The sequence below is a fragment of the Dipodomys ordii genome, unplaced genomic scaffold (genome assembly GCF_000151885.1).
Source record: "Dipodomys ordii isolate 6190 unplaced genomic scaffold, Dord_2.0 Scaffold8, whole genome shotgun sequence".
Taxonomy (NCBI): Eukaryota; Metazoa; Chordata; class Mammalia; order Rodentia; family Heteromyidae; genus Dipodomys; species Dipodomys ordii.
Window position 1 is genome coordinate 18,962,435 of NW_012267224.1, and position 9,773 is coordinate 18,972,207.

The following is a 9,773-nucleotide window of genomic DNA, read 5'->3' on the forward strand; positions in this document are numbered from 1 at the left end:
CTAGGACCATCCCTCCCCAAAAAACCACCCCCCCCAAAAAAAAACAAACCCCACCACCATATCTGGGACAGGTATTTCAGGGCTGGTAAAGAAAGACTTACTTCACAAATTGTACTTATATTGTTACTTAAGATGTTATTGGGGGGGCTGGGAAGGTGACTCAGTGGTAGAGCGCTTGCCTTGCATGCCTGAGGCCCTGGGTTCGATTCCTCAGCACCACATAAGCAAAAAGAAAAAAAGCCGGAAGTGGTGCTGTGGTTCAAGTGGTAGAGCACTAGCCTTAAGCTGAAGAGCTGAGGGACAGCGCCCAGGCCCAGAGTTCAGGCCCCACGACCGGACCCCCAAAAAAAAAAAACAAAGGAAAAAATGGTAGTGGTGGTTACTCATAGGTTTAGTCTAAAATGAAAATGTGAGAAACCTTTATTCTGGTGGATCTGTGTTGCTGCCATGTTTCTCCTTGAGAAGCTTCACCTGCTCCTCCTTTTTCTTGGTGTCCATCTTCTGAAATGCCCTGTTGCATTATAGCACAAAGCCATAAGATATCTGTGACAAACGCTGAATCCTGACAGGTGCTCACATGCATTCTTGGCATCAAAAATGTCTTCATAGACTACATAAGCTGTTCCTCTAGTTTCAGGTGTGTTTCCCACTCTGATTTGACGAATAGGTCCATATTTCCCAAAGATATCATACATGTCTTCAGCTATGATTTTGTATGGCAAATTTCTTTTTTTGGGGGGGGGCCCAGTCGTGGTGTCGGAACTCTGGGCCTGGGCACTGTCCCTCAGCTCTTCAGCTCAAGGCTAGCGCTCTACCACTTGAGCCACAGCGCCACTTCCGGCTTTTTTCTTTTTGCTTATGTGGTGCTGAGGAATCGAACCCAGGGCCTCAGGGATGCAAGGCAAGCGCTCTACCACTGAGCCACCTTCCCAGCCCTGGCAAATTTCTTATATACAAAATCCAATTTACTTCGGGTGGAAGGCGAATCACCCTCTTGGCCGCTTGCATCGCTGTCTTGGCAGGCTGAGGAGGTTACAGCACCAAGAACAGTAACGCGCAGAGGACCTGGAGAGGACCCGCTGGACTTCGAGCACAGTTGGGTATCAAACACAGAACCCAGGAGTCCTTCCTTTAAATGTACTTCTTAAAGCTTGGGACCAGTCTGCATAATGGCTACATTTAGTTCTTTAGAAATTTACACTGAATTTGAGTCTCCCAAGGCCAAGATAAAAGCCAAACAGGGAAATGGGGAAGTGGTGCTGTGGCTCAAGTGGTAGAGTGCTTGCCTTGAGCTGAAGAGCTGAGGGACAGCGCCCAGCCCAGAGTTCAAACCCCACGACCGACAAAAGAAAAAAAAAAATAACCAGCAAGCCAGGCTCACATCTGTAATCTCAGCTGCTCAAGAGGCTGAGATCTGAAGATCATGATTCAAAGCCAACCCAGGCCAACAAGTCCAAGTTTCTCCAATAACTGGCAAAAAAAATGCCAGACTGGATGTATGGCTCAAGGAGTAGAGTAGGAGTCATGAGAGGAGAGGTTTTGAGTTCAAGTCTCAGTGCTGGCACAAAAACAAAAAGGAAACAGCAAAAAAATAGGGCTGGAGCAGTAACTCATATGGTAGAATAACAGCTATGAGCTGGTGTGTGTGTGTGTGTGTGTGTGTGTGTGTGTGTGCGTGCGTGTGTGTACGCACTTGATTACTGGGACTTGATTGAACAAAGGGCCTTGGTGCTGTCCCTTAGTTTTTTTCTCTCAAGGCCGGCACTCTGCCACTTAACTGTGACTTAAGCCACAGTTTACCTTCCAGCTCTTTGATGATTAAATGGGATAAGAGTATCATAGACTTTCTTGCCTGGTTGGCCCTGAACCATGATCCTCACATCTCAGCCTCCTTAGCAGTAGTTGAGATTATAAGCATGAACAACTGGTGCTCAGGGTAGGAAAGATAAACTGTAGTTCTTCTCAAAGACAGTCAACATTAAAATGTTGATGCATTTACTTACAATGAATTGCCATAGCTACTCTTACCCAGAACAAGGGACCCAATCAAATTCTTTTCTTTATACTAAAACAGGAAAAGCCATGCAAAAATAGAGAAATGGAAAACTTTGTTTGCTTGTACTTTTCCCATCATCCCGCAGGATATGTGAATATTACTGTCTCAGGAAATTTCTGACCACCCCTCTTCCTCAAAACTTTGATTAGGTTCCTTCCTGAGGTGTTTCAATAAACTCCTAACTTTCTTTACACAAAACTATCAACTTGGGGCTGGGAATGTCGTTTAGTGGTAGAGTACCTGCTTAGCATGCATGAAGCCCTGGGTTCGATACCTCAGTATCACATAAACACAAAAAGCCAGAAGTAGCACTGGGTTCACGTGGTAGAGCGCTAACCTTGAGCAAAAGAAGGTCAGGGACAGTGCCCAGGCCCTGAGTTCAAGTCCCAGGACTGGCAAAAACAAAAACAAAACTATTAACCTGGGGGGAAAAAAGCACAAGAGAGTCTCCAAATAATATATTTGGGAAATAGATATATTTATTTTTATTATCTGTACTACAGTATTACAATGAGAATGTGCATGTCATAGTCAACTATGGACAAATAGGCAAGAGGAAGGTGTGTGTGTGTGTGTGTGTGTGTGTGTGTGTGTGTGCTCGTGTGTGTGTTGTGTGTGTGTGTGTGTGGTAGTCCTGGGGCTTGAACTCAGGGCCTAGGCACTGTCCCTGAGCTTCTTTTGCTCAGGGCTAGCACTCTACCACTTGAGTCACAGTGCTACTTCTGGCTTTTTAAAAAATTTTGCCATTTTAGTGGAGATAAGAGTCTCACAGATATACTTGCCCACTCTGGCTTCCAACTAAGATCCTCAGCTTTCAGCCTCCTGAATAGCTAGGATTATAGGTGAGCTTTCAGTGCCTGGCTCAAGTGCACTTTTTTTTCTTTTTGTGCCAGTACTGGGGCTTGAACTCAGGGCCTAGGCACTGTCTCTTAACTTCTTTTGCTCAATATTAGTGCTGTACTACTTGAGCCACACTTCTACTTCTGTTTTTGTTAGTGGTTCATTGAAAATAAGAATCTCATGGACTTTTCCTGCCTAGGCTGGCTTTGAACTGTGGTCCTCAAATCTTAGCCTCTTGAACTACCACTGCCCAGCTTAGGAGAACTTTTTGAAAATTAATTTACTTTGTTGTTGTTATAGAGGTGATATTCAGAGGGATTACAATTATATGCGTCAGGTAATGAGCACATTTCCTTTGTACAGTGTCTTCTGTTCCCTCATTCTCCAAGTCTGTCTTTCCTGTCTCCACCTACAAATTGTATAGTTCACTTTCATCAATGTCCAGTAAGCTCCACTGCTGCGCTTTCTCACCCTTTTTCCCTTGAGTTCGTATCGTCCCTCCTACCCTCCTGAAAATAGGCACAGAAATATACCACACATAGGAAAAGAAGACAGAATCATTAAAAAACTTAAAAATTGAAAATAAAAAGGCATTTCTTATTATCATATCTTGGAGTTCATTATCATTCATATATATATAGAAAGAGAGAGAGAGAGAGAGAGGCACTTAGGCATTGTGCTTTTGTATATTTTTCTCCTAAGAGTATCCTCTTTTGGTTTCACTGTGTGTGAGTATCTAGAATCTTGTATAATTTATCATATCCCAGTATATTTTATATCTGATTTCCACATATCAGAGAGAACATGCATCATTTCTCTCTCCGAGTTTGGCTTACCTCACTTAACAAGATTTGTTCTAGTTCCATCCATTTCCCTAAAAATAACATTATTTTATTCATTCCAATGGCTGTGTAAAATTCCATTGTGTATAGGTATACCACATTTTTGTATCCACTCATCTATTGTGGGGCATCTGGTCTATTTTCTTATTTTGACTATTGTCAATATTGCAGCATGAATATGGATGGACAGGTGTCTTTATCATATTTAGGGGAACTTTTAATTTTTCTTTTCCTTTTTTTTTTTTTTGTCAGTTGTGGGGCTTCAACTTTGGGCTTGGGCACTGTCCCGGAGCTCTTCTGCTCAAGGCTAATGCTCTACCATTTGAGCCACAGTGCCACTTCCAGTTTTCTGGTGGTTAATTGGAGATAAGAGTCTCACAGACTTTCCAGCCTGGGCTGGCTTTGAACCTTGATTGATCCTCAGATCTCAGCCTCCTGAGTAACAAGAATTATAGGCATGGGCTACTGGTGCCTGGCAGGGGAACTTTTTAAAGAGAAAAGTGAAGAGGTTTTATCATGTATTTTGAAACAATAATCTTTGGACACAATAATTCCTAAAAAGAGTGTCACGAAGCTGGGCGCCGGTGGCTCAAGCCTGTAATCCTACTCAGGAGGCTGAGATCTGAGGATTGCGGTTCAAAGCCAGCCCGGGCAGGAAAGGCCATGAGACTTTTATGTCCAATAAACCACTCAGAAAACTGGAAGTGTCTCCAGTGGTAGAGTGCTAGTTTTGAGCTGAAGAGCTGAGTGACAGCACCTAGGCTCAGAGTTCAAGCCTGACAACTGACCAAAAAAAAAAAAGAGTGTCATGAGTCCAAGGTTGAACTTTGGGACCAAGGTTGTTAGGCAGACATCCTTGTAAAACTACTTTTTGTGTATGGTTTCAGTGAACTTGTGAAAGCTGTGGTTCTAGTAAGTTTTGAGGTTTGTACATTACTATTAAGCAATCTGTGAGAGCCTGTCCTTCATAACCTTCTGATTCTATTTATTCCCCATGACTGCTAGGCAAGCACTTTGCCACTGAGACAGATAACATGCCAGCCTGGTGAGTCTATTTTAATTGTGACAACTTTCACAGAATGTGGCACATTTATTATACCATTATACCATCTGCCTCCCCTCTGGAATGAGGACAGAGACCCTCACTCTTTTCACTGTGGATCTTCAGGCAATTGCATATCTTGACTTAAAGTACTAACTTGCAAGAATGTAATCAGCACTGCTGCACTCCTTCCAGTTTTCTGCTGCTTTTGATTCCCTGCTCTGGGGCCTTCATTTGCTCTACTCTTCTCCTTAAGTGACCAGTCCTGTTTGTGTGTGTGTGTGTGTGTGTGTGTGTGTGTGTGTTGGTATTGGCGCTTAAAGTAAGGGACTAGAGGTGCTATACATGAGCTTTTCTGCTCAAGACTCATGCTCTACCACTTGAGCCACTGTTCCACTTCTGGCTTTTTGGTGGCTAATTGGAGTTAAGAGTCTTATGGACTTCTCTGCTCAACCTGGCTTTGAACCTCAGTCCTTAGCTCTCAGCCTCTTGAACAGCTAGGATTACAGGTGTGAGCCAATGGCACTGGGTTACCAACCCTGCTTTTTGCTGGTCAATTGGGGATGAAATCTACGTGACTCTTCTCTCCAGGATGGTTTCCAATCGTGATTCTCTGGATCTCAGTCTCCTGAGTAACTAGGATTACAGGCAGAAGGCACCAATGGTATAGTTTACTTTGTCTATGTAGACTACTATGCTAACTATGCCTTGTCTCTTAGTACTGTTGACAACAGTTATGTTTCCTAAAACCAACTGGTTTTCTGGGTTTCAGCATGTGCAAAGGCAGACCATCCAAAATTTGTTCTTTCAGCTTCTTGACTTCTCCATCTTCAAATAGACCTCTCCACTCCACATTAGAGCGTTTTATGTAGGTCTATCTTCAGTTATGAGTCCATAGGGAGGTTGGGAGGCAAGGGATGGTAGGGAAAAAACAAAAGAGGTAACAATGCTCCATAGGAAATGTACTCATTACTCATGTAACTGTAATCCCTCTGTACAGTATTTTTACAGTAAACATATTTTACAAATTATGAGTCCAACTATTCTCTAACCTGTGGAAATAAAAGAAGCTCAATCAAATGAGAACTAACAAACAGAGGCTGTTTACTCAGAACTCACTATGGCAAGGGAGTCAGCCACCGCCACTTGCTTTTGGCAGAGAATCAAAGGCAAGCAGGAAATGAGAAGAAGGGGAAAAAAGAGGTGGGGGAGGGAAGGAGAGAGCGCAAGAGAGAAAGGGCTTCAGGTATGGTCTGGTTGGAAATCAGATTCAGAACATGGGGAGGCTGGAAACAAGTGATCTAGAAGGGGAATGTTTTTGCTGGTGCTGCTGTTAAGACAAGATTTCACTGTCTATCCCAGGCTGGCCGGCCTGGAATTCTCCATTCTTCTGCCTTAGCCTCCCAAGTGCTAGGATTATATACCCAGCTGGAAGTGGAACATTTTATACAATTTGGGTAGAAATATACTTGGTGTTCTTTTATTCTAAATAGAAATGGAAGAATACAAAAATGCTATTGAGCCAAGTGCTCACACCTGTAATCTTAGCTACTCAGGAGGCTGAGATCTGAGGATCCAACTTCAAAGCTAGCCAGGGTATGAAACTCTATGAGACTTTTTTTTTTCCAGTCCTAGGTCTTGAACTCAGGGCCTGGGCACTGTCCCTAAGCCTTCTTTTGCTCAAGGCTAGCACTCTACCCCTTGAGCTACAGTGCCACTTCCAGCCTTTTCTGTTTATGTGGTACTGAGGAATCGAACCCAGGACTTCATGCATGCTAGGCAAGCACTCTACCACTAAGCCACAATCTCAGCCTCTGTGAGACGCTCATTCCAATTAACCACCAGAAAACTGGAAGTGAAGCTATGGCTCCAAGTTGTAGAGAGCTAGCCTTGAACAGAAAAGCTCTGGGACAGTGCTCGAGCACTGAGTTCAAGCTGCATGGCTGACAAAACAAACAAATGAACAAACAAACAAAAAAAGCAAATGCCATTGACCAAATCTTGTTAGTTCTCGGAGCAGGGATATTGAGGCTGTAAATCAGGGCTCTATTGTTCTAAGTGGTTTGGTCTATGTTCACTGTACATCTGTGTTTTCTCATTATTTATTGACCCTAATCTCTAATCTTTCCAGTTGCTGGTGCAATTATTACCATTTAACAACTTCTTATCTTATATTTGAACTAGTTCTCATCTCTTGGAGGGATTTTCAACTTCTCTTTATTGGTTTTTTCCTGGAGAAAGAAACAAATGTAAACAAACAAAAACTCCCTTTCCCCACCCATCAATTTAGATCCTTTGTCTACTACCCTTTGTAGGCAAGCTTCTTAATTACTCTACTCCAGGTCTCAGTCAAGGTTCTATCAAAATCATCATTCCCTTGTATTCTTCCTCCTTGCCCTGGAATCCACATCCTAGAATTTATGTGTTTCATTCCATCTTTGCAAGTATTTGAAACCTGAGTATTTGAACCTTATCTACTATGAAATTATTTCATTTAGTTCAACCTATTGGAAATGTGAACAGCCCTGAACAAGAGGCTATTTTTCCACTTCTATAATTTGTCATTTTGAGAAAATTGTGTAAGTGGAATCATACAGCTTATGTGATACTTTTTTCTTGTTGTTGTTGTTGGTCATGGGGCTTGAACTCTGGGCCTGGACACTGTCCCTCAGCAATTCAGCTCCAGGCGAGCACTCCACCATTTGAGACGTAGCACTATTTCCGGTTTTCTGAGTGGCTTATTGGCTGGCTTTGAACCGCGATCCTCAGATCTCAGCTTCCTGAGTAGCTAGGATTACAGGCGTGAGCCACCTGCGCCTAGCTCATGTGATACTTTTGAGACTAGATGTTTCACAGCAAAATGCCCTGGAGAACTAAGAGTTGTTGCCTACTGGGTGCCAGTGGCTCGTGCCTGTAATCCTAGTACTCAGGATGCTAAGATCTGAGTATTGTGGTTCAAAGCCAGCCTAGGCAAGAAAGTCTGTAAGACTCTTATCTCCAATAAACTACTTAGAAAAAGCTGGAAGTGGTGCTGTGACTCAAGGGATAGTATGTAGCTTTGAGCCAAAGAAGCTCAGGGGCAACACCCAGGCCTTGAGTTCAAGCCCCAGGCTCAGAAAAAAAAAAAAAAGAGTTGTTGCCTGCATCGACCCATTCTTCCTTTCTTTTTTTTTTTGGCTGGTCTTGGGGCTTGAACCCAGGGCCTGGGCACTGTCCCTGAGATTCTTTGGCTCAAGGCTAGTGCTCTAACACTTGAACCACAGCGCCACTTCTGGCCTTTTCTGTTTGTGTGGTACTGAGAAATCAGACCCAGGACTTCATGCATACTAGGCAAGCACTCAACCACTAACCCACATTCCCAGATCTCATCTTTCCTTTTTTTTGTGTGTGCCATTCCTGGGGCTTAAACTCAGGGATTGGTCACTGTCCCTGAGCTTTAGTGCTCTACAGCTCCACTTCTAGCTTTTTTGGTAGTTTAATTAGAGATAAAAGTCTCACAGATTAGGTTTACAGGTATGACCCACAAAGTGCCCAGTATATTCTACTTTTTTTTGGGGGGGGTCAGTAATGGGGCTTGAACTCTGGGCCTGGGTGCTGTCCTTGAGCTCTTCAGCTTAAGGCTAGTGCTCTTCCTCTTGAGCCACAGTGCCACTTCTGGTTTTCTGGTGGTTAATTGGAGATGAGAGTCTCACGGACTTTCCTGCCCGAGCTGGCTTTGAACCGAGATCCTCAGATTTCAGCCTCCTGAGTAGCTAGGATTACAGGCGGGAGCTACGGGCATCCAGCTCCTTCTCTTCTTCTTCTTCTTCTTTTTTTTTTTTTTTTGTGAGTCTTGGGGCTTGAACTCAGGGCCTAAGTGCTGTCCCTGAGCTCTTTTTGTTCAAGGCTAGCACTATATCACTCTAAGCTATCGTGTCATTTCCAGTTTTCTGGTGGTTAATTGGAGATAGAAGACTCACAGACTTCTCTGCCAGGGCTGGGGAACTTTGATCCTCAGATCTCTGGCCGCCTGGGTAGCTAGGATTACAGGCATGAACCACCAGTACACAGCTCATCTTTTTTTCTTAGTACTGAATATTCTGTGGTGTGGATATACCAGTTTAATCATTCACCCATTGAGAAACATATTAGGGGTTACCAGGTTAGGGCTATTTCAAATACAGCTACGAGAAACATTCGTGTGAAGTTAATTTTTGAATATAAATATTCTTTCTTTAAGGGGCTGGGAAGGTAGTTCAGTGGTAAATCGCTTGCCTTGCATGCATGAGGCCCTGGGTTCCATTCCTTAGCACCACATAATAAGCAAAAAGAAAAAAAGCCGGAAGTGGCACTGTGGCTTAAGTGGTAGAGTGCTATCCTTGAGCTGAAGAGTTGAGGGACAGCGGGAGGCCCAGAGTTCAGGCCCCACGACCAGACCAAAAATAAATAAATAAATAAAAATAAATGAATAAATAAATATTCCTTCTTTGGAATTAATGTCTGGGAGTGTAAGGTTGGGTTGTACAATCAATACATGCTAAATCTTTTTTTTTCTTTTTGTGGGGCTTGAACTCTGGGCCTGGGCTCTGTCCCTCAGCTCTTCAGCTCAAAACTAGTACTCGACCACTTGAGCCCGGGCTGGCTTTGAACCGCGATCCTCAGGTCTCAACCTCCTGAGTAGCTAGGATTACCAGCACCTGGTATGTCACTATAGTTGTCTTAACAGGTATATAATGATATCTCTTCAAGGTCTAAATTTGCATTTTACTAATGTCTAGTAAAGTAGAACATCTTTTTATATACCCATTTACATCTCTGCAGTATATCCTCTTTGCAAGTCTTTGCATGTCTTTTTTTTCTTTTTCTATTTTGAAATCAAACTTAGGCTATTGTACTTTCCATGTAAGCATTTTATTACTGATTCACATCCCTAATATCGACCCATTTTCTAACTGGATTTGTTTTGTTTTATTATTCAATATAGGGTTCTTTATATATTCTACATATGTTTTGT

General features: G+C 43.0%; 1 pseudogene across 1 annotated transcript; it reads right to left on the reverse strand.

Annotated features, from left to right (window-relative positions):
* Positions 1-362: 362 nt before the first annotated feature.
* Positions 363-1,107, reverse strand: LOC105980247 (annotated as a pseudogene). The gene is made up of 2 exons (XR_001174726.1): positions 926-1,107; positions 363-726 (listed from the first exon to the last, which is right to left on the reverse strand). The product of XR_001174726.1 is annotated as a splicing factor 3B subunit 6-like (transcript).
* Positions 1,108-9,773: the final 8,666 nt, after the last annotated feature.